Source organism: Monodelphis domestica, chromosome 8, assembly GCF_027887165.1.
Source record: "Monodelphis domestica isolate mMonDom1 chromosome 8, mMonDom1.pri, whole genome shotgun sequence".
In the NCBI taxonomy this organism is placed as follows: domain Eukaryota; kingdom Metazoa; phylum Chordata; class Mammalia; order Didelphimorphia; family Didelphidae; genus Monodelphis; species Monodelphis domestica.
Window position 1 is genome coordinate 218,670,488 of NC_077234.1, and position 27,954 is coordinate 218,698,441.

The following is a 27,954-nucleotide window of genomic DNA, read 5'->3' on the forward strand; positions in this document are numbered from 1 at the left end:
CTGAAGCTGAGGAAAGAACTCCAACTCCAACTGATTATTAAACTTTAATTATTTGAAGTCACAGTCAGATAAGTGGACTATCTTTTCTGGTCATAGAGGGAGCCGAACTTCAGTTCAATCATTCCAGGACAAACAGTCTTTATCGGACCCCTGCTGTTTCCTCTCAGCAGGGGGCATGTCCCTGCTTTGCAATATTCCCTCTCTCCCCTCTCTCCTCCATACCCCCATACAAACCTCCCAAAATCCCCCTGTTTTCCAATTCACCATTTCCTTTCCCAATAAATATTAAAGTTTTTGGCAAGCCAGGTAGGTTTTCTAACCTATTTTTTCAAGAATTCAGGAAAAAAAGAAGGCAATATGAGTTTCCATGTTGTTGGTATTTGCATTAGAGTGTTCATTTAGAGTCTCTCCTTAGTCATATTCCCTCCTTCCCTGTAGTCAAGCAGTTGCTTTTCCTCAGTGTTTTTACTCCCAGTTTGTCCTCAGCTTGTGGATAGTGTTTTTTTCTCCTAGATCCCTGAAGATTGTTCAGGGACATTGCATTGACACTAATGGAGAAGTCCATTATGTTAAATTGTACCACAGTGTATCAGTTTTTGTGTACAATGTTTTCCTGGTTCTTCTCCTCTCACTCTGCGTCACTTCCTGGAGGTTCCAGTCCTCATGGAATTCCTCCACTTTATTATTCCTTTTAGCACAATAGTATTCCATCACCAACATATACCACAATTTGCTCAGCCATTCTCCAATTGAAGGGCATCCCCTCATTTTCCAATTTTTGGCCACCACAAAGAGTGCAGTTATGAATATTCTTGTACAAGTCTTTTTCCTTATTATCTCTTTGGGGTACAAGCCCAGCAGTGCTATGGCTGGATTGAAGGGCAGATAGTCTTTTATTGCCCTTTGGGCATAGTTCCAAATTGCCCTTCCAGAATGGTTAGATCAAGTCACAACTCCACCAGCAATGAATTAATGTCCCTACTTTGCCACATCCCCTTCAGCATTCATTACTTTACTTTGCTGTCATGTTCGCCAATCTGCTAGATGCGAGGTGATACCTCAGAGTTGTTTTGATTTGCATCTCTCTGATGATCAGAGATTTAGAACACTTTTTCATGTTCTTATTAATATTTTTGATTTCTTTATCTGAAAACTGCCTGTTCGTGCCCCTTGCCCATTTATCAGTTGGAGAATGTCTTGATTTTTTGTACAATTGATTTAGCTCTTTATAAATTTGAGTAATTAAACCTTTGTCAGAGGTTTTTATGAAGATTGTTTCCCAATTTGTTGCTTCCCTTGTAATTTTAGTTACATTGGTTTTGTTTGTACAAAAACTTTTTAATTTGATGTAGTCAAAATTATTTATTTTATGTTTTGTGACTCTTTCTAAGTCTTTTTTTTGTTGAAAACTCAGTCAACATTTATTTTTTTTCCTATTCATGACGGAGTTTATTTTCTTTTTCTTTTTGTTTTTAAAACATCATTTTATTTGGTCGTTTTCATACATTATTCATTGGAAACAGATTATTTTCTTCCCCCCTCACCCCACCGACACCTTTCCCCTAGCTGACGCGCAGTTCGTCTGGGTATCACATGTGTTTGCAGCCAGATCCTGTGTTATTCGCACTGTGGTTCCATGGTATCTGAGTGACTGCTTCTTGGAAGCTATAATATTTTTTCTTTGGTCTGATAGTTCTTCAGTTTGCCTATTAATTTTCTGGGTGTTTTCAGTTGGGGGATTAAGAATTGGAGGTAATCTGCGAATTCTTTCAATCTCCACTTTTCCCTCTTGTTCCAGAATATCAGGGAAGTTTTCTTGAATAATTTCCTGTAGTATGCTGTCCAGGCTTTTTCTTTCGTCATGGTCTTCTGGTAGACCAATGATTCTTAAATTTTCTCTCCTCGAACAATTTTCTAAATTCTCTGTTTTTTGAATGGGATCTTCATATTTTCCTCAATTTTTTCATTCTTTTTTTTTTTACAGTGTCCTGCTGCCTTGTGAGGTCATTTGATTCTAGTTGTTGTATTCTGGTTCTGAAAGACTGGATTTCATTCCTGGGTTTTTGGTCATCCTTCTCCTTCTGGTATGATTTTCTTTGGAGGTCATCTTTCATTCTCCTTACCTCATCTCTCATCTCCTTTGCCTCATGTTTCATCTTCTTTACCTCATCTTTCATCTCCTTTGCTTCATTTTCCAGCTGGGTGATTTTGGCTTTCAATACACTATTTTCTGTTTCCAGATGACTTATCTTAATTTTTAAATTCTTGTCCCAATTGTCTTCAGCCTCTCTTAATTGTGTTTTGTATGGCATTTTGGGTTCTTCCAAAGCCTTTGTCCAATTTGCTGGGATTTCTGTTTTATTACTTGCATTGTATTGTTTGTTCTTGGTTCATTGCCTGTGCAGAAGCTGTCAATTGTAATTTTTTTCTTCTTTTTCTGTTGTTTATTCATATTTACCCCTTCTCTGCTCCCCGTATTTGTCTGTGCTCTTGCTCTTCTCATTTTTTTGGTTTTGGGGCTTTCTGTCAGTCTCCCCTCTTGGAGCTTTGTCAGATCTCTCAATGCAGTCTCTGGGGGAGTGTTGGAGTTTGCCCTTCACTGTCCTCTGGAGGCTTTTGATTGGATTATTGTTCTGCAGTCATCATAATTGCTATATATCTCCAACATATATCAGCAGGGAGTATTTGAAAGAGAAATTCCTTGTCAGTGAGATATTTTCTGTTTCTTCTATTTTGTCAGTCTTTTGCTTTGTTGTATTATTTCTTGTTGTTTTGCAAAATCATTGGTTTCCAGTTGCTCAATTCTGGTCCTTAAGGCCTGGTTTTCTGCTTTAACCTTTTGATTTTCAGCCATAATTTTTTTTTGTTTTCTGCTATAAATTTTTGGTTTTGTGCTATAATTTTTTTTTTATTTTCTTTTTGAACCATTTCCCACTTATCTTGCCAGAAGGCTTCCATCTTTTTCATAAGCTCCAATTTAAATTCTTCCAGTGCTTGTGGACAATTTTATTTTTTAGAAGGTTTTATTTTTTGTTTGTTTGAATTCCCTCCTGTATATCCTCTGTAACTTGAGTTTTTCCTCTGTAAAAATTTTCGGGTTTCACTGCCTTTTTTTTTTTGGAAGTAGTTTGGTGTTCCTTTGTGCAATTAGCCATCATGTAGGAAGTTTACCTTCTTTTTTTTTCAGAAATCTGAGTGAGCTGGGTAGGTTCTCTGTCTATGGAGTTAAGGAGCAAGGATTTTGCCTGAGGTAAGCTCTCAAATCTTTTCAGCTGCACTACTTTCCTGGGGGCACCCACAGTCTGGGCTCTCCAACCCTCCAGGGTTTTGTGTGTAACTGCTCTCAGGGGTAGGTCCTTGATGGTCTTATTAAGCTCCCAATACCTAGTGCTACCCCTCATTCACTCCAGAGGTGCCCCTCACTCACTCACTGATTCTGGTGGGTGCTGGCTTTGACTCTTTCTCCATAGGTGGAGTGGGGGGGTGTAGATCAGCTCACATTTGGGTGGGAGTTTTTTCACCCCCTTTTAATGTGGAAATGCCCAAATCCCATGTACCTTCATTGCTGTGCCCTACTTGGGTCTTTTGAAGTAGTCAATATCGGTGGGTCTGAGGAGAGGAAGCATCCCCTGTCTAGACTGCCACCATCCTTACCTGGAAGTCCCCAAGAAATATAATTCTTAATATATCCCATATCAGAAATAATCCCATATCAGAAAAAAAATTGAACAAGCCATCAAAGAACTCGTTAAGAAAAAGTCCCCAGGGCCTGATTAATTCAGAAGTGAATTCTATCAAATATTCAAAGAACAAGTAACCCTAATATTATACAACTATTTGACATAAGAAACAAAGAAGTAGTTCTACCAAATTCCTTTTTTACTACACAAATATGGTACTCATTCCAAAGCCAGGTAGATAAAAAAAAAACAGAGAAAGAGAAGTATAGACTGTGTTAGAGACTTGAAGAGAGAGAGGTTTTGCAGGACAAGCCAGGATGCAAGAAACAAGCCAGGGACTTGACCTGCCTGTCAATCAAGAAGAAGATTCTAAATGGAATATTCCCAGGAGAAGCAGTTGGGGGAGAATGACCAGAGGAGAGGAATTGGCACCTTGGGGCTCACTCTCTCTCTGGGGGTTTATTGAACTAAGGAGGCTTGGCTTTTTGGCTCTGACTAGGGGAGAAACTGGAACTTCTGTTGAAGCTGGCCAGGGGGATTTGTTTTCTGTCTCTCTTTCTCTGAGATTTTACTGACCAGGAGTTGGAGGAAAGCCAGGCTGAAGGAGACCTTTTTTTTTCTTGGTGGCTGGTTGAGGGTGAAGAAGCTGAACTGATCTTGTTAGTTTCTATCATAGTCTGAAGGACCCTTAAGGGGGGCTTCTGAAATTAGGCTGAGAGACTTTGATGGTTTTGTGAAGAAAAAGGAAGATTTTAAACAGTTGTTCTCCATCTCTCTAAATGTCTCTCTGTCACAGTTTGTGACTGGACTGATTTCTCAATCACTCAAGTTCTTATTTTTAGATTAGGGACATCCTCATCCCTCCTTCCTCAATCCCCAACCTTTTTGTTTCTAATAAACCCCTTACCTGAGAGAGGACAAAGAATATCTTTACAGTCCCCTCAGGGGGGAGGGAGGAAGGCTTCCAGAAGTGGGTAGTTAAGGGAGGGAGTGAGGGAGGAAGAGGGAGGAGGAGGAGGTTAGGAAGTAGATTGATAGATCAGCCATCAGTGGGCAAACACCAGAATATCCTCCTGTGGCAACATCTCTCTATCTCAGTAGTATTTCTCTCTCACTGTAACTAGGTACCTTCAGATGCTTTCCCTACTAGGAGCAGCCCCTAGTCAAGCCAGAATACATTCTAGTTAGAAACAACAAGAAATAGTCGCACAGATTATATTTTCTATTTTAAGACCAATCTGCTTAATGAATATAGATGAAAAAATTTTAAGTAGAATACTAGCAAAAAGACTACAGAAATTGATCAGGAGGTTATTCACTATCATCAGGTGGGATTTATAATAAGATCAAAATAAGATCAGGAGTGAAACAAGGATGCCCATTATCACCGCTATTATTTAACATTGTACTAGAAACACTAGAAGTAGCAAATAGAGAAGAGAAAAAAACTGAAGGTATTAAAATTGTCATTGAGGAGAACAAGCTTTCACTCTTTGTGGATGATATGATGGTTTACTTAAAGAATCCTAGAGAATCAACCAAAAAGCTAGTGGAAATAATCAACAACTTTAGCAAAGTTACAGGATACAAAATAAACCCACATAAGTCATCAGCATTTCTATATATCTCCAACACATCTCAGCAGCAAGAATTACAAAGAGAAATTCCATTTAAAATCACCCTAGACAATATAAAATACTTATGAATCTATCTGCCGAGACAAACACAGGAACTATATGAACACAACTACAAAACACTCTCCACACATTTAAAACTAGTTCTAAACAATTGTAAAAACATTAATTGCTCATGGATAGGACAAGCTAACATAATAAAAATGACCATCCTACCGAAACTTATTTACTTATTTAATGCCATACCCATTGAACTACCAGAAACCTTTTTCATTGAATTAGAAAAAAACTCAACAAAGTTCATTTTGAAGAACAAAAGATCTAGGATATCCAGGGAAATAATGAAAAAAAAAAGCAAAGGAAGGGGGCCTTGCAGTATCAGATCTCAAACTATACTATAAAGCAGTGGTCATCAAAACAAGATGGTTCTAAGAGACAGAAAAGAGGATCAGTAGAACAGATGTGGTGTAAGACCTCAGCAAGACAGTCCATGATAAGCCCAAAGATCCCAGCTTTAAGGAGAAAAACCCGCTAATTGACAAAATGTGTTGGGAAATGTGGAAGACAGTATGGGAGAGATTAGGTTGGATCAATATCTCACATCCTACACCATGATAAACACAGAATGGGTAAATGACTTGAAAATAAAGTAGGAAACTATAAGTAAATTAGGTGAACAGGGAATAATATACATGTTAGGTCTTTGGGAAAGTAAAGACTTTAAGACCATGCAAAAGTTAGAAAAAAATCACAAAATATAAAATCAATAATTTTGATTACATCAAATTAAAAAGGTTTTGTACAAAAAACCAATGCAACCCAAATTAGAAGGAAATTGGGGAACAATCTTCATAACAAAAACCTCTGACAGAGGTCTAATTTCTCAAATTTATAAAAAGCTAAACCAATTGTACAAAAAATAAAGCCATTGTCCAATTGATAAATGGGCAAAGGACATGAATAGGCAATTTTCAGTTAAAGAAATCAAAAGTATTAATAAGCACATGAAAAAGTGTTCTAAATCTCTTATAATTAGAGAGATGAAAATCAAAACAACTCTGAGGTATCACTTCATACCTATTAGTTTGGCTAACATGACAGCAATGGAAAATGTTGAATGCTAGAAGGGATGTAGTAAAGTTGGGTCATTAATGGTGGAGTTGTGAATTGATCTAACCATTCTGGAGGGCAATTTGGAACTATGCCCAATAGCGCTAAAAGGCTGTCTGCTCTTTGATCCAGCCATAGCACTGCTGGGTTTGTACCCCAAAGGCATAATGAGGAAAAAGGCATGTACAAGAATATTCATAGCTGTGCTCTTTGTGGTGGCAAAAAATTGAAAAATGAGGGGATGCCCTTCATTTGGGGAATGACGGATCAAATTGTGGTATATATTGGTGAGGAATACTATTGTGCTCCACTTTATTATGTGGAGGAATTTCATGGGAACTGGAATGATCTCCAGGAATTGATGCAGAGTGAAAGGAACATAACCAGGAAATCATTATACACAGAGATTGATACACTGTGGTACAATTGAATGTAATGGACTTCTACCTTAGTGGCAATGCAGTGATCCTGAACAACTTGGAGGGACCTATGAGAAAGAACGCTATCTGCATTCAGAGGAAAAAATGTGGGAGTAGGAACACATAAGAAAATCAACTGCATGATTACAATGGTCAATGGGGATGTAGACTCTAAATGAACATCCAGGGCTAACATTAACAACATGGAAATGGGTTCTGGTCAGATAGTAGTAGTAGTCTCTTGGTAACCAAGGATGACTATTGTCTTTGTGTGTTTTTGTGCACAAAGACACGTGTGCATGAAGATTTAAGTGTAAAAGTCGATGTCAAGGACACATGTAAAACCCAATGGAATTACGTGTTGGCTATGGGAAGGTGAGGTGAGGGGAGGGAGGGAAAGAATATGATTCTTGTAACTAAGGAATAATGTTCTAAATTGACTAAATAAAAAATAAATAAAAGAAAGAGTATATAGAAAGAACAATTGGTTCTAGTTGTTTCCCTCACCCCTTTACCCCCAAGATTTCTGAGGAAAATGATCCGACTTAAGGGAAAAAGGAAACGAAGGTATATATTCTAAAATATTTATAGCAGTGCTCTTTGTGATGGCAAAGAACTCGAAATTGAGGCGAAGTCCATCAATGGCTGAACGAAATGTTGCATATGATTTTGATGGAATACTACTCTGTTCTATGAAATAATGAATCAGCTAATTTCAGAAAAAATGAACAGAATTTAAAAAAATTTATACAGCAAAAGAAATATTGTGTGGAGAATTATGTGTATGTCTATCTCCAGAGAAAGAATTGATAAATACAAATAAGTAAGACATAGTTTTACATATAAATATATTATCTTATCAAATGATGCCTTTTCTTATAGGGAGAAAGAGGAAGAGAGTTAACTTGGTGGTTTTTGTTCCCCAATTTTTTATTATATACTGAGTAACCCCTACTACCAAAAGACATTCATATAGACAAATGCACAAAATTATCTGCGAAACTAAAAATTCCATATTCTTTAAAATTTCTTTAAAATACCTAAAATATATGTGTGCTAATATAAATGTTCTTTGCTTTTGAGTTCCATTTGAATTTGCTTTATTTTGATAAATTTTTCTTGATTCTGTGACTTTTAATATATTAATAGAATGTATTATTCTTATTCTTTCCATCTCTTCATATATTTCCCTTATTTTTATAATAACATAATACAATTAATCAAATTCAGGTATCACAGTCTATTCAGCCATTCCTGCCAGTCATTGCATTTGTGTTATTTTCAGTTATTTTGTTATTATGAACATTGTTTCCATGAATATTTTCATACACTCACAGCTTGTTACACTCTCAATAATGGCCTTATATAGTGCCTAATTCAAGTAATGGGATCCCTAGAGCAATGAGCACAGATAGTTTTACAGCTCTTAATATATATTTTCATCTTGTTTTAAAACACACACACACACACACATTTTACAGCTGCTCTAGCAGTATAATATTAGACTTGTTTCTCCATGTTTCTTTCCACATTTAATCTTGTCACCTGAACCCATCTGTTTTTCAGGTTAACTGTTTGTTTTAATGTAACAAACACATTTTTTAAAAATTACTAAGACAAACATGTTGGGTGATGGGTACTTTGTGGTTGTTGGCTCTGGGAATACTTTTCGCCCTTACTAACTCACCATTAGGTGTGTCTTCTTGCTCCTCGATTAGGTGGGGTAACCTATTCTGTTCCAAGGGTTCATACTTCTGTCAAATGCATAGCTAATAATTTCATGAGAGGGCCTTTTCCCTGAAACCCTCTTTTCTGTGACCATCTACTTCCTATGGCAACTGCTTCCACCACCTGGTGGAAGCTCTGATGGGACTTCTAATGGGACCTTTGAATTTCCTCAATTCCAGATGTCTCCTGGGAACTTTAATCTTGGAAAACACATTTAATTAAAATTTAAAAAGCACCAACAGAAATAGAGGAGTCTATGTATTCAAAGTCATTATGTCGGTAGGTAACAAGGATGACATTTTTTTCTTTATCTCACTCTCACCACCAGCTCAAAGCAATTCTTCATCCTTCAAAACAATGATGAAAAAGAATAGTGATGAGGTGAGTTGACCTTTTTTGTACAACTTCTCATTTCTGGCTCATCAACCCTGAGTCATCAGTTCTTTTGGATCTGAAGCCAATTGGGAGACTTTTCATCATCATATAGTACAAGTTCATTCATGCATGGACAGAAACCAGATCCTCTTAAGTTTCATGTACTGAACTGAAACTAAACAGATAAAATAAATTTTTTCTTCAAGGATTGGCTTCCTATTTGCCTGTCTACCCTCACTGTACAAGTATTCTTAATTTTCTCTGAATTCTTCACATTAATCTTTTCTTAATGGTGCAATAATATTTTGTTATATTCATATATCATGGTTTCAATAATGCTATGGTGTTGTCTGCCAGTATCAAGATCCAAACTGCAGTGATAATTATTCAGTATGTTATCATGTTTCCAGACAAAATCCCAAGTTGTTGATTATATTTATAGTCAAACAAATAAAAAGTTTAGGTTTGGACTTTTTAGCTCTGGTGGTTATCATCTGAAATCTTTTTTGATCAAGAGAGTAATCATTAATAGCATATTTGGAATAAGAAGAGTTTATATTCTAGTTCCTGAAGGTAGAAAATATATTTTAATTTGGATTTTCCTGAAAATTGATTTGTTCTTAAATTTTTGAAAATGTACATGCCCTGAATAGAATCAGGTAAGGAATGGTTTTTAAAGAAATGAAACATTTGTCAGATTCCTCCTCCAAAATACATGTAGATTGTTTATTTTGGGCTGTTTTTAAAAGTTTTTTAGTAGTTTCTTCTTTACAGTTGAATATTTGTTTGGATTCACACTCTGCTTATGATTAGATTCAACTTTTGCTCTTTAATAAAGATGAGAAAAATTATATAACAATGGAAGAAAGTTGAAAGTAACAAAACGTCTTAAAGGAGTAGAGATTTAATGGTCCCTTTCCTCAATCTGTATGTATAATTGAAAATATGACAAACAAGAAAACATTTAGAATACCTAGAAATATTATAGAAACAATCCTTTGTTGTTCATGAAACCCCAAGTGGATTTTTTTCTATTATTACAAAGCATAACAGCATTGTCATAAATTTATTATAACAGGGAGTCTCTAGGAAACACTTTCATGGAAAATCATGCATAATAAAAACCTTCAGCTTTGGAATCAGAACATATGGGCTTTATTCTTGGCTCTCTTATAGTCTATTTTATAACCTTGGCTAAGTCACTTAACTTCTCTGGGCTTTAGTATTATCATCTGTAAATTGAAGGGATTAGACTAGATGGCCTCTTGCAGCCCAACATCTATAATCCTATCTATGAATATTAACTGAGGCAAAACTTCAGCTATCTATCATGTTAGGGAATGAATACATTCAGTAGGTTGAGAAATAAATAAATGTAAAAAATGTTCAGTGCTTGAACAAGCATAATGATATGTTTCTGTATTTTGCTCTTGGATTACCAAAGTTGTTCACATTTATGAATGACTTTTTGAATGACTAATTTTGGAAGTTACTTATTAATTTTTTAGTCTTTTGATCTTTCCTGCCTTATTCCTCATCCTTACTGGCTTAAATGTGTGAAGAAGGCAATTTTGGTGATGCTAAAATAGGGTCACAGCTTTGACAGAATGTGGTAACCAGGGACAGGAACTTTATGAAATACAACATTTAGAATGCCAACATCTAACTTTTATATCTAGTCATGTATTGGGGTTTTTACTGCAACTGCATTTCCTCTGTCACTCAGCCATAGATCTACAGCCTTAGGTCAAGGCCTAAGTATTAGAGAAGCCTAATCTGCCGTGATAAATTCTCCATCTCTTCCTTATCCTTAATTTAATGAGTAGATAATAGAGGTTATGGAGCCTTAAATTTCATTCTTTCCTGAGCTGACACAATCTCAGATTGCCCATTCAAACATTACCTTTCAGCTAAGTCACCGTGCCCATTCTATTCCAGATCTTCTGTCTCTTTATCCCTCATACGTGCTTGTTAGTGTTTATGAGTTGGCATTTTCATCTACCTTATAAATTCTCATCCTACACTGTTACATCCTCTCAAAACTTATACCTCACAGATCAACAAGAATTTATTAAATACCTACTCCTCACCATGAACTATTCTAGGTGGTAGGGTCTGATGGAAAAGCCCAGTGGTCCATAGGATGAATCAGTAAAGCAGGTTGTAGTGCATCATCTTTGGTGTCATTTCCATTGATAAAATCATAGTTGCTGAACCTGCTGGTAACGCCAAAGGCTTTGGTTCTAAGACCTCTGTTGTAGGAAATTTTCAACTATTGAGAAGGCCTGGACTGTGTAGAGGCAGTTGCAGGGTTTTATCTTCACAAGTATCTCTCCTCTGGAAAAGAGCTGTGGGGGGACATGCTGAAAGCAGGGATGGTGATCTTCCCTGGGATCTTTGGCTTTCTTGCTTGTTGGGAGCAATCTTGGTTATGGCCAAGATGGTTTGGTCCTCATCCAAAGTAGTTTTTCCCCTAGGATAATGAGTAGGAGGGCATAATATATGAGGGAATTCTATTATCCCTTGGGCTTTTGGAAATAAGACTTTGGTATGTCTCACCCTGGATGTTAGTTTTGTCTACCTGACATATGTGAACCCTGTTCTTTCCCTCAGGACATGTTGGTATTTTGGCTTGAAATTGATAATAATCTCTGGGAAAACAAAAATGTAAATATTGTGACCATCACCATCACCACCACAACACAAAATAATAATAGAGCAAAAGAGGTGGACTGAATAGTGGAGAGAGAATTTCCCTATGGGTAGATGGCTACTTCTAATTCCAAGACTCTATGATTCTTTTTTTCTTTTAGTAAGATCTCCCCTGTTTGAAAGCAGGCTATTTCCTTAACTGGTGTTCTTAAATGAGGTTATTTATCCTGCCTATGCAAATTAGATTATTCATTGAATAATACATTCTCTGCTCTGAGACATGCCTGAAAGAGCAGCCTGTTCAGCTGTTAAAAGCATAGCCTTTTATGCTTAGTTAGACCCTTATTTCAAAGCAAATCAAAACTATTAATAAGCACATGAAAAAGTGTTCTAAATATCTTATAATCAGAGAAATTCAAATCAAAACAACTCTGAGGTATCATGTCACACCAACAGATTGGCTAATATGACAGCAAAGGAAAGCAATGAATGCTGGAGAGAATGTAGCAAAGTTGGAACATTAATGCATTGGTGGTGGAGTTGTGAATTGATCCAACCATTCTGGAGGGCAATTTGGAACTATGTCCAAAGGGTGCTAAAAGACTGTCTGCCCTTTGATCCAGCCATAGCACTGCTGGATTTGTACCCCAAACTGATAATAAGGAAAAAGACATATAAAAATATTCATATCTGCACTCTTTGTGGTGGCAAAAAATTAGAAAATGAGGGGATGCACTTAAATTGGGAAATGGCTGAACAAATTATGGTATATGTTGGTGATGGAATACTATTGTGCTCAAAAGAATAATAAAGTGGAGGAATTCCTTGGGATCTGGAACAACCTCCAGAAATTGATGCAGAGTGAGAGAAGCAGAACCAGGAAAACATTGTACACCGATACTGATACACTGTGGTTCAACCAAATGTAATGGACTTCTCCATTAGTGGCAATGCAGTGATCCTGAACAACTAGGAGGAATCTATGAGTAAAACCATTATCCACATTTGGAGGAAGCACTGTGGGAGTAAAAACACTGAAGAAAAACAACTGCTTGAATACATGCATCAAAGGGATATGCTTGGGGATGTAGACTCTAAATGAATATCCTAGTGCATGCAAACAACATCATTGAAATAGGTTCTGATCAAGGACACAAGTAATACCTAATGAAATTGTGCATAAGCTGTGAGAAGTGTGGGTGGAGGGGAGGGAGGGAAATAAAGTGAGTATTGTAACCAAAAAATTTAAATTAAATTAAAAAATAAAAAAAAGAAATGATTGTTGCCCCAAATATAATGTATAGAGAAATGAACTACAGTTCAGGGGGAAAAAAATTGCTAGACTTGTAGTCAGGAGAGACATAGATTTGAATTGTGTTACCATGATTAGATTTGCTAAGTCTTGGCTTTATCTTCTATAAAATGGGGATTCCTATGGTACCTACATCATCTAGCTATTGTGAGTATTAAGTGAAAATATATGGTATACTTTGAAAATATTAAATTGATTTAATTATTTGCTATTCATATGAATGAATTAGCTGATGATCTTTCCTTCTAAAATTGCTTTAGAATTTAATTGCAGAAATGAGATAGATGAATATAAAGAAGGAGAATATGAATGTCTAAATATATAGAAATAATTAAACAATTCAAAAATATATCGTATCATAGAATGTTAGAATAACAAGGAGTCTTATGAGTCACCTTCGTTTTTAAGAGGATCAAGCCAAAGTCTAGAAAAATTACTGGTAAATAAGCCTAACTCAGATGAGTTCCCTGATAGTGTAGGTTGGATACTGGCACAAGAAGAGACAAGTCATTTAACAGCTAACAAAAATAATTGACTTCCCCTTAAAAGGTAAAGGATATTTTACAAAAGATAAACACCGAGTATATCTCAAGATGATTCAGCTTAACATTTAGATAGTATAAATTTGGGTTAGTTAGATTAGGGAGGAGTCTTGTAGCCTGTGAAACACAGGAGAAGTTCTTTGCAGAACCTGAGGGTTTATTTGGGTGGATTTAGAATCCCTTAGAATTACAAATCCTTCTTTATCCTTATAAATTTCAACAAATATTTTATGTTTATAACAAGAATCTCTTTAGCATCCTTGCTCCTGGCCCTGAAGGGAAGTTCACATTTGAGCTTCACTTCATCCTTGAGGATTCTTTTGATTACTTCTATCAAAAGTATCCAAAAGTGTCCAAACAGTTTGAACCTGATTGGTGAGTTAAACAATTTTGAAAAGTTTTGAACCTATATTGGAACAGTTTTTCCATCTAAATACATAATTTTTATAACTCAACAATTTTATTTTTATACTATTTAATAAGTCTGATATAGACAGTATTAAGGGAGGAAGAGAATAATTAAAACAGTAATATTAGAAAAACAAAACAAAAGAAATAATGTGACTGTTCCCTGAAGGAATGCCCATACCTGTAGAGTCTCAGAGAGGGCCGAGTCTGGGGTCTAAATAATAATGTTCATGTAATGAATGATACTGGATCTTCTCATTTCCAAGTGGGTCTCCCAAGGAAAAAATGATGCATATACACAAGCACAGCCCCAGAACTTCACTACTACAGAAAAGTCTGATCCTGGGGCCCACTTTAATGCCATAGAGTAAATCTGCTCCCCAAATCTCTCACTTTACTCCTGTAAGCTTCTTCTAAGGAGAGGCTGCATAATGGTCCCTGGGGGAACTGTGAATTGTGAATGCAGCACAGTGAAGGAGCCAGTTGGTTTACATTACAGCAAACAATGGTTTAAAGCAGAGTTGTCTTTTGCCACTGTATATTTCAGGGTTTCCTCTTTTTGCTACGACTTACCATATTGCTACTAGGGGTCACTGGGTTTAATCTCTCTGTCCTTTGTCCCCTGATCAGCATCTCTGTCCACTGCTATGCATCCCACCCATCAAACAAACAAAAATGGAGCCTGTGTCTCTGCCTTCTGACTGCTTTTGCCAAGGCTATTTGTTACCCCCAATGCTGGGACAGGACAACGACCCCTGCTAGGTCCTGAATACTTCTCCCCTAGCCTGAAATACAGTGTTTCTGTGGGTCTGAGTACTGCTGTGCTGCCATCAATGGGACCTGACCTCCGTTATGATAGACTGTTGACTGTTCTATGTAGTAGATTTCTTGAGGCCTGACATGGGGCCTGACTCTGCCTTCCTACATTGAAGGAAAAAAACAAAAGCAGTATGAAAAGAGCCTCAGCTAGGCCCTAACAGGTGCTCTATTTCCTATTTGTAAGCCATAGATGTTCCTGTTGTGATTGGGGTAGATTGCCCTGGGGCTTGAATTTTATGATCCTCAACTGGGAAGTTCCAGAAAGAGAAAATTATAGTTCCAGGTGAGGAGAGTAGAAACTCTAAATTTTTACTACACTCTTGCCTAATTAAATGAGAGCACAGGCAACACATTTGTCCCTGTCCCCAATACCAGGTTTTTATATAATATTTAGGGCAGCTAGATAGCATAGAGGATAGAGCAATTGACCTAGATCAAGGGAAAACTGAATTCAGATCCCACCTCAGAAACATATATGCCCACAGGCAAGTAAATTAAGCCTGTTTGCCTCAATTTACACATCTGCAAAATGAGTTGGAGAAGGATATGGCAAACCATTCCAGAATTATTTGCCAAGAAAACACCAATTGGAGTCGCGAAGAGTTGGGAATGATGAAAATGACTAAAAAACAACAACAAAATTTAGCACCTACTATGTGCCAGAACTAGCCCAAGCTTCTTACAAATATTATCTCATTGGTAAGTCACAGCAACCCTTGGAGGTAGAGGCTATATTATCTCATATTACAGGTGAAGAAATTTAGGAAAACAGAAGGTAAGTGATTTGCCAAGAGTCATATACATAGCTAGTGTTTGAGGCTGGATATGAACTCAGGTTTTCTTTTTTTTTTTTTAAATCTAAGCCAAGTGCTCCAACTATTTTGTATTTAAGACAAAGAGGACTCAAAGTCTTATAGTGAATTTTGTGTATTTTCTGCCTTGTGATGACAATAAATACTACCAACGGAAGCAGGAGAAATAGTCCTGAACACTTTTGAAGTGAGAAAAATTATGTGCCTGAAATAAAGATTTTCATAACATTCCAGTGAGGTTTGGTTCTTCCACAAGAAAATTCAAAGGTCAGTCATCTCATATGCAAACAGCAACTCAGGGGGACTAAACAGAAATTTCTGTGTCACCTCAGGATAGAACTTACTAAGCAACAGATCAAGTTAGCATTTCCAGATTAATGGAAATTGCTCTGATCCAGCAAATCTGGGGACCTCATCACAGTACCTAGGAGCAAGGTGCTTGGCATATAGCAGATGCTTTATAAATGTTGATGAATTGCTTGCCTGATTTTATAAGCAGAACATTTTTGAAGTTATGATTAATGGTAGAGAGAAATGCTTCCTTTTAGGTGTTTGTCATTTTATCATGTGATCTTGTTCATATGTTCACTGGAAAAACTGAAATACCAGCACACTTACATTCTTACTGTAAATGAACCAGAAGATTAATAACTTTTAGTTAAATTGAAGATCATTTTATAAGATGTCCTGAGAAAATGCATCATTTGCCCAAAGTTAACAAAAATATAGTTTCATTGGACATGTGTTCATTTTTTATACTAAAACAAATGAAGATGACACTTTGATAGAAAAGTGCACATGGAGGACTATGAAAAGTCTCAATAAAATAATATTAAGAATCTAAAAATGAGAAAAACCAAAGATATGAATTTTACTAAAAAGATTCTACTACATAACATGAATGTTTTATTCATAAAAATATTTAGAAGATTCTGTATATCTCCTCTTTGCAAACTTATACCAAACAAAAATGGGGCCCTTTAGGCCATATGACCAATAATATGGTGGATGAGACATTTTCCCAGTTCTTAGAAATTTAAAAAATCCTGCCAAATAAAAATTATGCAGATAAAATAAAGTATTTATAACAGTTTTCATGGGCTAAGATACTAGGAACATATTCAGAACTCCTTACCCAAATTAGCTCCCATTTTTAGCAGGGCATCATAATCTGACCAACTCATTTATACTTTGAGATCCATTCAGAAATTTCTCATTTGCTTCTGTAGATTCTATCAATGCAAACCTTTGTTACCATCCTATTATCTGTGGCAGCAAATGACAGACCTCAATTCTACCGCTGCCTGTCTCCTATTGACTTTTTTCTTTTTTTATTAAATTTTATTTTTCCTATTACATGAAGCAACCATTTTTGATGATTATTTTCTGACATTTTGGAACTCAAATTCTCTCCTTCCCTCTTTTCCCCCTTTCTGAAGTTGTAAATAGTCTGATAAAGGTTATAAAAGTGATTTCAAGCAATATATATTTCCATATACCCCATTTCATGACTGAAGTAAGTGAAGACACATATCACACATAAAATAATGAAAAAATAACTAATGAAGGAAATAAATCAAAGGATGGCATTCTTTATTCTATAGTTCCTTCTTTGGCTGTGGTAACATTTTTTAAAATCTTGAGTCCCTTGGGGTTATCTTGGAACCTTGTTTTGCTGACAGTACTTTATTCCTTCAGAGTTGATTATCATACAATGTTTCTGTTATTGTGTACACTGTTCTCCTGGTTCTGCTCATTTCACCTTGAAGTTGAAGTTCATATAAGTTTTTCCAGATTTTTCTAATTTTCCAATATAATCATTTGCCACAGCTTGTTTAGCCAATAGTTTCCAATTTGTTGCCATTACATAATGAGCTACTAAATATATATTTGTACAAATAGGGCTTCCCCCTGATCCCATCTCTTATCACTTTGAGATATATTCTCAGTAGTAGTATTGCTGGATAAAAGGGTGTTTTATGATCTTTTGGACATGGTTCCATATTGCTCTCCAGAATGGTTGTGTCAGTTACCAGTTCCACTAACAGTGCTTTAGTGTTCCAATTTTCTCACATCTCCATGAACATTTTTCATTTTATGTCATTTTCGTCATTCAGATATATATGAGGTAGTATCTCAGGATTATTTTAATTAAATTTTTCTGATCAATAATGATTTGGAGAATTTTCTCACATGGCTGTGGAGAGTTTTAATTTCTTCATCTCTGTACATCCTGATTATTCCTTTGACCATTTACCAATTCTGAAATGCTTTGTATTCTTTCAAATTTGACTTTATATCTTTATATATCTGAGAAATGAAGCTTTTATCAAAGACATTTAACACATACTTTTTCCCCTGATTTTTTTCCTTCTAATCTGAAACTTTTTAATTTAATGTAATCAAAGCTATGCATTTTATTATTTTTTTTGGTAATATTCTCTCTATCTTTTTGGTCATAGTTTCTACTCCTTTATTTAAGTCTGACAGGTAAACTTTTCCATATTCCAATAATTTGTTTATGGTAGTATCCATTATTTCTAGATAAAATATTTATTTTGACCTTATCTTTATGTATGGTGTAAGATAGTGGTTTATATCTAATTACAGCCATAATGTTTTCTAGTTTCCCCATCAGATTTTGTCAAATAATGAGTTTTTTCCTCAATAGCTTGGATCTTTGAGTTTATTAAATACTTGGTTACTGTGGTCATTTACTACTGAGTATTGAGTTTTTAACCTATTCCACCAATCTATTTCTCTGTTTCTTAGTACCAGATCTTTTTGATGATTTTTTAATTTACAGTAAAGTTTGAGATATGATATGGTGAAGTCTCCTATTTTCTTCCTACAAAATATTATGCTTGATTTAAGAATTTTGAGATGCCTTGCAAATATTCAATTTGTTTCTGAATGTTATATGTCAATATATCTTTAATAGTTATTAAACATAAACTATACAATAAGAGGACTGGATTACATGAAAAAATTGCACTGTGCTTTCTCTTATTTTAAGCCATTTAAAATATATATATAACAATTCATTTTCACCCCCAATATTTTTCTAGCTATGTCTTATAAATCCATCACAGAACAACAAACTATCAAAATGAAAATTCCAAACAAACTGAAGAATAATGGAAAAGCAAGTAGTTTGTAATCTATTTTCAATGTTCAGGCTTCTTGAAAAGCAACTTTATTTTATTTTTTCAAACCCTTCCCTTTCATCTTATATGTATTGGTTCTAAGACAGAAGGGTGGTAAGAGCTAGGCAATGGGAGTTAAGGGACTTTCCCAGGGCCACACAGATAGGAAGTGTCTGAGGTTTTTAAACCATTGATTTACCCAGCTGCCTCTTGAAAAGTAACTTTAAAGGGAGGGTGAGCAGGTGGCCCTTGATGGAGTCCACATGCCTGGTGAGCAGCCCCTGATCCTTGCCTGTGGAGAAAGCTGAAGGTGCCAGAGGACAAGCTTGGGGATGCAAGAATCCATTCTAGGAGGAAGTCTACCTGCCCCAAGACCTTTCCCCAGACCTTCTGTGCAGAGACGGATGAGAAGGAGCCCCTGATGCCCCAAGTAGTTCAGAAATTCTAGCTCAAAAGGGTGACTTGGGAAAACTCATCCTGGAGAGAAACTCAATGGAGGACTCTGACCTCAGTCTTCTGGAGAGAGTTCTGTCTTCTCAATACTCTGCACCTTCTCCAAGAAAATACAATTTCAGAGGAAGAATGAATAGTTTCCAGGTTCCTGATGGCCTGGTCCCAGGTATTGCTTACATTCCAGGTGTGGCCGTGGACTTCTCCAAGGAGGAATGGGGGCTGTTGGAGCTAGCTCAGAAGGACATGTACAGGGATGTGATGCTGGAAAACTATGAGAACTTCCTCTCCCTTGGTTTAACTTTTTTGATTTAGCAGTAATATAAGTTTAAAATACATTTGCTATAATATCAATGCATGACCCAAAAGCTTGAGACTATAAAAATGATGCCACTAATTGTTTAAACAAAAATTATGGGACTCTGCTTAATGATTCTGTCTGATTCCAGGACAAGATATACAAAAGAGCCATTGCACAGGACCAAAGATAAACCAATTCAGGATGGATTGGTGTACTTCTAAGCCAATACAAAGGACATGAACCTAGTGTGAAGACTCAAGGTTGCAAAGCTTAACATTCGTTAAGACATAGGCCTTCCTTGTATCCACACTTACTCTGAAAATACTTACAGACGAGTATCCAAACTTGGCTTCTAACCTTGCTCCTATAATCTAGCCCCTTTTCTGTCTTTCATAGTGTGGCAAACTTTCTGTAGTCCTGGCTACTGACTGGGTAAATGCTTACTTGTTTATATCATTTTAATTGGTCCCTGATTCAAGGACCTGTTATAGATTCATTTTTCCTTTACTTAGAATTTTTACACATAAGATTTTGATAGTCTATATTTTCATCCAGAAATTATTTTTTTATTTGGATTTTTCTGATGTCTTTTTAATTTCCCTTGCCAATTGATTCATATACCTCATAACTCAGCCATGCATCCCTAAGTGATCAGGTGTTTTTCAATCACCTGCTTCACGGGGGAATGTAAAAATATTATTTTAAATTGCAAAGTTTAAATTCCTTTTGAGAAGAATTTTAGGTTAAGAAACATGCTACCTCTCTGAATCCAGAAACTGAACTGTTTGGAGAAGATACCATGAAGATGCCTCCAGAACACAAGCTGCACGAGAATACTTTCATGACAAAGGTGACTGCCCCCTAACTGGCTGTTTGTCAATGAATCTAGCAATTATTGGTTTGTTCTTTTTTCCTCTTATCCTCAAATTATTGTGATCTTTAAGTTGATTATGTTTTCATAATCCTTTTGGGGAAACTCTTCCCAATAGAATCAAATGGAGGGATGTAAAATGGAGATTTGAACCCTAGACTTCAATCCCCAGAAGTTCTTGGCACTTCCCAGAATGCCCTATAATATCATGAGAGTGCTCACCTGGGCCGAGAACAAAAATTGTATTTAAACTGACGGTACAGCCTACTTGGTCTCTCTGCTTCCGCTTCTAGACTCACACGTCTCTCTACCAGGCAGGCAAGATGTAGGTTGCAGGTGTTTTTCTTATTTTGTATTTCTTTATTTCTTAATTCTAATAATCTTTAACAAACCAAGTAAAAATATAATACTTGTAGTAGAGAAACTAATTTTAACTGTTACAAAACCCAACATGATCTCCCAGTTGGAGAGAAGAGAAGCACCATCAGGGATTGCAGAGGGAAAGTTTCACTGAGCACGTACCTGGGTACCCTTGGTCAGAAGATGAGATGTGAAACTACCCAGTCAGCTGCAAAACAATGTGTTTCTATGGGAGAGTCATCCAGCAAGAGACTTACAAAGAATGGTCCCTGGAATTCTAAATTGGCAGAAACTTAGAATTATGATTTCAGTTTAGAAAGACAGAGAGGCAACCAAAAGAGACAGTCCAGGCAAGTAACAATCACTCACAGAAAAACTTCCAAGGAATTGAGTGTTCATGAAGGTAATACTTTGTGGAGAAAGCTCAGTCTAGGGTCAGTCCTTGATACACAACAGAGTTTCTATAGAAAAATGTCCCTATAAATATAATACACTTGGAAAGAACTTTAAACAGTTTTCAGACTTAAACATAATAGAATCTCCTTGGGGAAGAAAATGTCTAAGTATAATAACTGTGGAAAGCCCTTCAGCTATCACTTAAATTTTATTACCATAGAATACATACTCAAGGGAAAGCATGTAAATGTATTGAATGTGGCAAGGCCTCCAACATTAACTCATGCCTTACTGCAAACCAAAAAATTCATTCTGGAGAGAAACCCTATAAATGTAAAGAATGTGGGAAAGCCTTTAGCTGAAAGGGCAACCTTAAAATACATAAGATTATTCATACCAGAGAGAAACCATTTGAATGTAATGGATATGGAAAAGCCTTCAGGAATAATCAATACCTAATTCAACATCAAAAAAATCATACTGGAGAGAAATATTTCCAATGTAATGAATGTGGGAAAGGCTTCAGGAAAAGCTCATCCCTCATACAACATCAAAGAATTTATACTGGAGATAAACCTTTTGAATGTAATGAATGTGGGAAATCCTTTAGCTGGAAGGGAAACCTTAAAGCACATAACAGAATTCATACTGGAGAGAAAACCTTTCAGTGTAATGAATGTGGGATAGCTTTCAAATGACCTGTATACCTTATTGAATATAAGACAATTCATACTGGAGAGAAACCCTTTGAATATAATGTGTGTGGGAAAACCTTCAGAGGAGTACCTTGCAGATTATCAAATAAATATTTCTGGTGAGAATGTCCATAAAATGAAAATTATAACATAAATAACTGAAATAAAACCACATATGACATACATGAGATGAATAGTAAGAAGTTTGTGAGTTCTAAGGAGGGAAAGATAATATCTGGTAAGGAATGAAGGCAATGAAGATCAGGGAAGTCTTCATGGAGGAGAGACTTTATATAGTGCTATAAAGAAAAAGTAGAATTTTATTAGACACAAATGGCAATGGAAGGACATTATAAGCTTAGGGGAACACCATAGTCAACAGCCTGGAGGCAGGGTAAAGTGGAGAGTTAAAGGGGACTTAATCTAATTTGACTGGAAGATAGAGTGCATATATGAATAACAATTAGCATGCAGAAGATAGGACTAAATTGGAGTCAGGAACTTATTACTAAGTGACTTTGGGCAAGTAAATTAACCTAAGTACGGGATTCCTCATTTGTAAAATGAAAATTAGATAATGTCTAATAGCCCTTCAGAGAAAACATAGTTTAATTGATAAGAGGCAAGCCTTGGAATTAGGATAACCTGAGTTCAAGTCTTATCCCTGACATATACTGACGGTTTGACCACAAGCAAGTCCCTCAGGCAACACTCTGAGGCTTAAAATTACAGTTGTTTCACCAAACTTCATCAGTGAAAGGAGTTTCCACACTCAAAAGTTTTCCTCAAACCAATGAAATCTCACATTTGGCACAAAGTTCCTTCTCATTCTTTCTATGAAGGTGCCATTTTACTTTCATCTTTTAATGCCTGGCACCTAGCATAGTGCTTTTCACTTAATAAGCACTTCATACTTTTTTTTTAGCAAATCAGTGATGATTCTATTGGTAGGATGAGATGAAGAGATGTGGTGGTGCCAATTTAGGGAGGGCTCTGATTGCCTAGACTAAAAAGTGTGAACTTTATTTGATAAGTAATTGAAAGCCACTAAAGAGTTTTGAGTACAGGAAGGGATCAGAAGCATAAGCCAGATGAATCTGGCAATAGCTAATATTTATGTAGCAATTTAAGGCCTTTAAAGTTATGTAAATGTGTCTATATTTGTACATACAACAAACACACCGGTAAGTATGTATATTTAACCTCATTTGGTATAACAACACTGAAAGTGCTATTACTATCTTCATTTTGCAAATGAGGAAATTGAGACTAATAAGTTCAATGACTTCCTGAAAGTTTCATAGTGAGTTTCTAGGGTCAAGTTTGGTCTTCTGGATTATATCTGTGCCCATGCCACCAATCAACCTCACTTTGTAACAGCAGTATGATAGCTGGACTAGAGAAAGGACTAGGAGGAAAAAGAGCTAGTTAATTAACTATTGCCACAATCCAAATTGTTGATATTGGGGGCCTGTATTAGAGCATGGGTAGTAGAAATAGCTCCACACCAGTGTATATCCACTACTTTTCCCTACCCTATCCCTTTTACCTTAATCAGGAACTACAAACTATTATCAACAAATGGCTCTTTATTTTGAACTTTTTCTCACATATTCCTTCTACCTTGAAAAAACCATTTAAGTCACCTGGGGCCCTCTTGTCATTCTCTGCTATAGAGGTCTTATTTTGTTTCTTAATATCATTTAGGGCCATTGAACTAGAAGGGTCCTAAGAATCTGTCAACCCCTTTATTTTATACTGGAGCAGAGTCTAATGATGTCTAATGACAAAGTCCAAGGAGATCATTGGAATTTGCCCCAATTCTCACTGGTAATAAGTGTCAGAGGGAGGATTTCATTCCAGACTGGCCCTCCAACTTCACGGTTTCTATCATGAATGCTTTCAAACCAAGGCTCTACCATCCTTTCACTAATTCTCTTCATTCTAAGAACATCCCATCCAAATTTTCAGCATTCCTTACAAATTTTTGCCATCATCTGTTGAAGGGCCTGTAGAAGTATGAAAGCTACAATTCATTTCAAATTAGCTAATTTTTAGTATCTGTGACTGCAAGGGCTGTTATTCTTCATTCTGGGAAATGTAAATGAACGAATATTTGCTATGAAATATATGCATGCATGAATATAATTTTCTTAAAATGTAAGACTTTTCTCCCCTTGGTCAGGTCTTGGTATATTGGAAGTACTTTTCTACTCTGTAAGAATCTGAGTTAACCTTCCTTTGGTGAATCCCAAAGGGAAAAACCATACACTTAACCCAAAGACCTTTGTTTTGCCCTCCAAGGCCATTGTGGAACTGTCCCCACATTTTAAAAGGCAGACATCTTTGGAAGATATGCCCATATTAACTGGCTACCTATCCCATTTTAATTGTTTATTGCTTCCTTTTGCTTTCATTTCTTAAAATTGCTGAGAAAGTTTTCCTTACTTCTCCAATTACAACTTCTCAAGTTTCTATCTCTTCTCAAACAATCCCATAATCCTTGGGACCATAGACAAGATCCTACACACACGCACACACACACACACACACACACACACACACACACACACACACACACACCCCCTTTCTAAACCAACCATGAGTTAATCATAAGTTAGGATGCAAGAGGAGCATATAACTTCTTGCTGGAATCAATCACAATTCTTTTTTTTAAACATTATTTTATTTGGTCATTTACAAACAATATTCATTGGAAACAATGATCATTTTCCTTTCCTCCCCCTGACCCCCTTTTCCCCATCTCTCACAGCCAACAAACGATTCCACTGGGTATCACATGTGTTCTTGATTTGAACCCATTTCCATGTTGTTGATATTTGGACTAGAGTGTTCCTTTAGAGTCTCTCCTCAGTCATTTCCCCTCAGCCCCTGTAGTCAAGCAGTTGCTTTTCATTGGTGTTTTTACTCCCACAGTTTATCCTCTGCTTGTGAATAGTGTTTTCTAGATCCCTGCAGATTGTTCAGGGACATTGCATTGACCTAATGGAGAAGTCCATTACCTTCGATTATACCACAGTGTATTAGTCTCTGTGTACAATGTTTTCCTGGTTCTGCTCCTTTCCCTCTGCATCAATTCCTGGAGGTTGTTCCAGTCTCCATGGAATTCTTCCACCTTATTATTCCTTTTAGCACAATAGTATTCCATCACCAACATATATGCACAATTTGTTCAGCCATTCCCCAATTGAAGGGTATCCCCTCATTTTCCAATTTTTGGCCACCACAAAGAGTGCAGGTATGAATATTCTTGTACAAGTTTTTTTTTCCTTATTATCTCTTTGGGGTACAAACCTAGCAGTGCTATGGTTGGATCAAAGGGCAGTCTTTTATCACCCTTTTGGGATAGTTCCAAATTGCCCTTCAGAACTGTTGGATCGGTTCACAACCCCACCAGCAATGAATTAGTGTCCCTACTTTGCCACATCCCCTCCAGCATTCATTACTTTCCTCTGCTGTCATGTTAGCCAATCTACTAGGTGTGAGGTAATACCTCAGAGTTGTTTTGATTTGCATCTCTCTGATTATAAGAGATTTAGAACACTTCTTCATGTGCTTATTAATAGTTTTGATTTCTTTATCTGAAAACTGCCTATCCATGTCCCTTGCCCATTTAACAATTGGAGAATGGCTTGATTTTTTGTACAATTGATTTAGCTCTTTGTAAATCTGAGTAATTAACTCAATTTGAATAATTGTAATTGAGTAATTAAACCTTTGTCAGAGGTTTTTATGAAGATTTTTTTCCAATTTGTTGCTTCCCTCCTGATTTTAGTTATATTGGTTTTGTTTGTACAAAACCTTTTTAATTTGATGTAGTCAAAATTATTTATTTTACATTTTGTGACTCTTTCTATGTTTTGCTTGGTTTAAAAGTCTTTCTCTTCCCAAAGTTCTGACATGTATACTATTCTGTGTTTGCCTAATTTACTTATACTTTCCTTCTTTATGTTCAAGTCATCCACCCATTTTGAATTTATCTTAGTGTAGGGTGTGAGGTGTTGATCCAAACCTAATCGCTCCAACACTGTCTTCTAATTTTCCCAGAAGTTTTTATCGAATAGTGGATTTTTGACCGAAAATTTGGGATCTTTGGGTTTATCATATACTGTCTTGCTGAGGTCACTTGCCCCAAGTCTATTCCACTGACCCTCCTTTCTGTCTCTTAGCCAGTACCAAATTGTTTTGATGATTGCTGCTTTGTAATATAGTTTGAGATCTGGGACTGCAAGGCCCCCTTTCTTGTACTCTTTTTCATTATTTCTCTGGATATCCTTGATTCTTTGTTATTCCAAATGAACTTTGTTATAGTTTTTTTCTAAATCAGTAAAAAAAATTTTTTGGAAGTTCAATGGGTATGGCACTAAATAGATAGATAAGTTTGGGTAGGGTGTTAGTATACATAGATTGATATAAATGTAGTCTTTATAGAAGAGAATTTGAATAAAAGAAAAGATAACATTTTTCTCCTTTTCCCTTCCCTTCATATTTACCTTTTCAGGTAGTCCATGCTCTTTGTTTTTTGATATCGAACTTTCCACAGAGCTCTGGTCTTTTCTTTGCAAAAAGTTGGAAATCTTCTATTTTGTTGAATGCCCATACTTTCCCTTGGAAGTATATAGTCAGTTTTGATGGATAGCTGATTCTTGGTTGAAGACCCAGCTTTCTTGCCTTTCTGAAGATCATGTTCCATGCCTTATGATCATTCAGAGTAGAACTTGCAAGGTCTTGTGTGACCCTGATTGGCATTCCTTTATATCTAAATTGTCTTTTTCTGGCTTACACCACAATTTGTTCAGCCATTCCCCAATTGAAGGTCATTCCCTCATTTTCCAATTTTTGGCCACCACAAAGAGTGAAATTATGAATATTCTTGTACATGTCTTTTTCTCCATTATCTCTTTGGGATACAAACCCAGCAGTGCTATGGCTGGATCAAAGGGTAGACATTCTTTTATCGTCCTTTGGGCATAGTTCCAAATTGCCCTCCAGAATGGTTGGATCAGTTCACAACCACACCATCAATGAATTAATGTCCCTACTTTGCCACATCCCCTCCAGCATTCATTATTTTCCTTTGCTATCATGTTAGCCAATCTGCTAGGTATGAGATGATACCTCAGAGTTGTTTTGATTTGCATCTCTCTGATTATAAGAGATTTAGAACACTTCTTCATGTGCTTATTAATAGTTTTGATTTCTTTATCTGAAAACTGCCTATCCATGTCCCTTGCCCATTTTTCAATTGGAGAATGGCTTGATTTTTTATACAACTGGTTTAGCTCTTTATAAATTTGAGTAATTAAACCTTTGTCAGAGGTTTTTATGAAGATTTTTTCCCAATTTGATGTTTCCCTTCTGATTTTAGTTACATTGGTTTTGTTTGTACAAAAGCTTTTTAATTTGATGTAGTCAAAATTATTTATTTTACATTTTGTGACTCTTTCTATGTTTTCCTTGGTTTAAAAGTCTTTCCCCTCCCAAAGGTCTGACATGTATACTATTCTGTGTTTACCCAATTTACTTAAGGTTTCCTTCTTTATGTTTAAGTCATTCACCCATTTTGATTTTATCTTGGTGTAGGGTGTGAGGTGTTGATCAATTCCTAATCTCTCCCACACTGTCTTCCAATTTTCCCAGTAGTTTTTATTGAATAGTGGATTTTTATCCCAAAAGCTGGGATCTTTTGGTTTATCGTATACTGTCTTGCTGAGGTCCCTTTCCCCCAGTCTATTCCACTGATCCTCCTTTCTGTCTCTTATCCAGTACCAAATTGTTTTGATGACTGCTACTTTGTAATATAGTTTAAGGTCCCCATTGCAGATGATATTAGCTGATGGTTTTAGATATATACTATTTATTATTTCTAGGAACAACCCTTCTATTCCTATGCTTTCTAGTGTTTTTAATAGGAATGCGTGTTGTATTTTATCAAATGCTTTTTCTGCGTCTATTGAGATAATCATGTGGTTCTTGCTTGTTTGCTTGTTGATGTGGTCAATTATGTGGATGGTTTTCCTAATATTGAACCAGCCCTGCGTCCCCGGTATAAATCCTACTTGATCATGTTGGATGACCCTTCTGATCACTTGCTGGAGTCTTTTTGCTAGTATCCTATTTAAGATTTTTGCATCTATATTCATTAGGGAGATTGGCCTATAGTTTTCTTTCTCTGTTTTTGACCTGCCTGGTTTTGGAATCAGTACCATGTTTGTGTCATAAA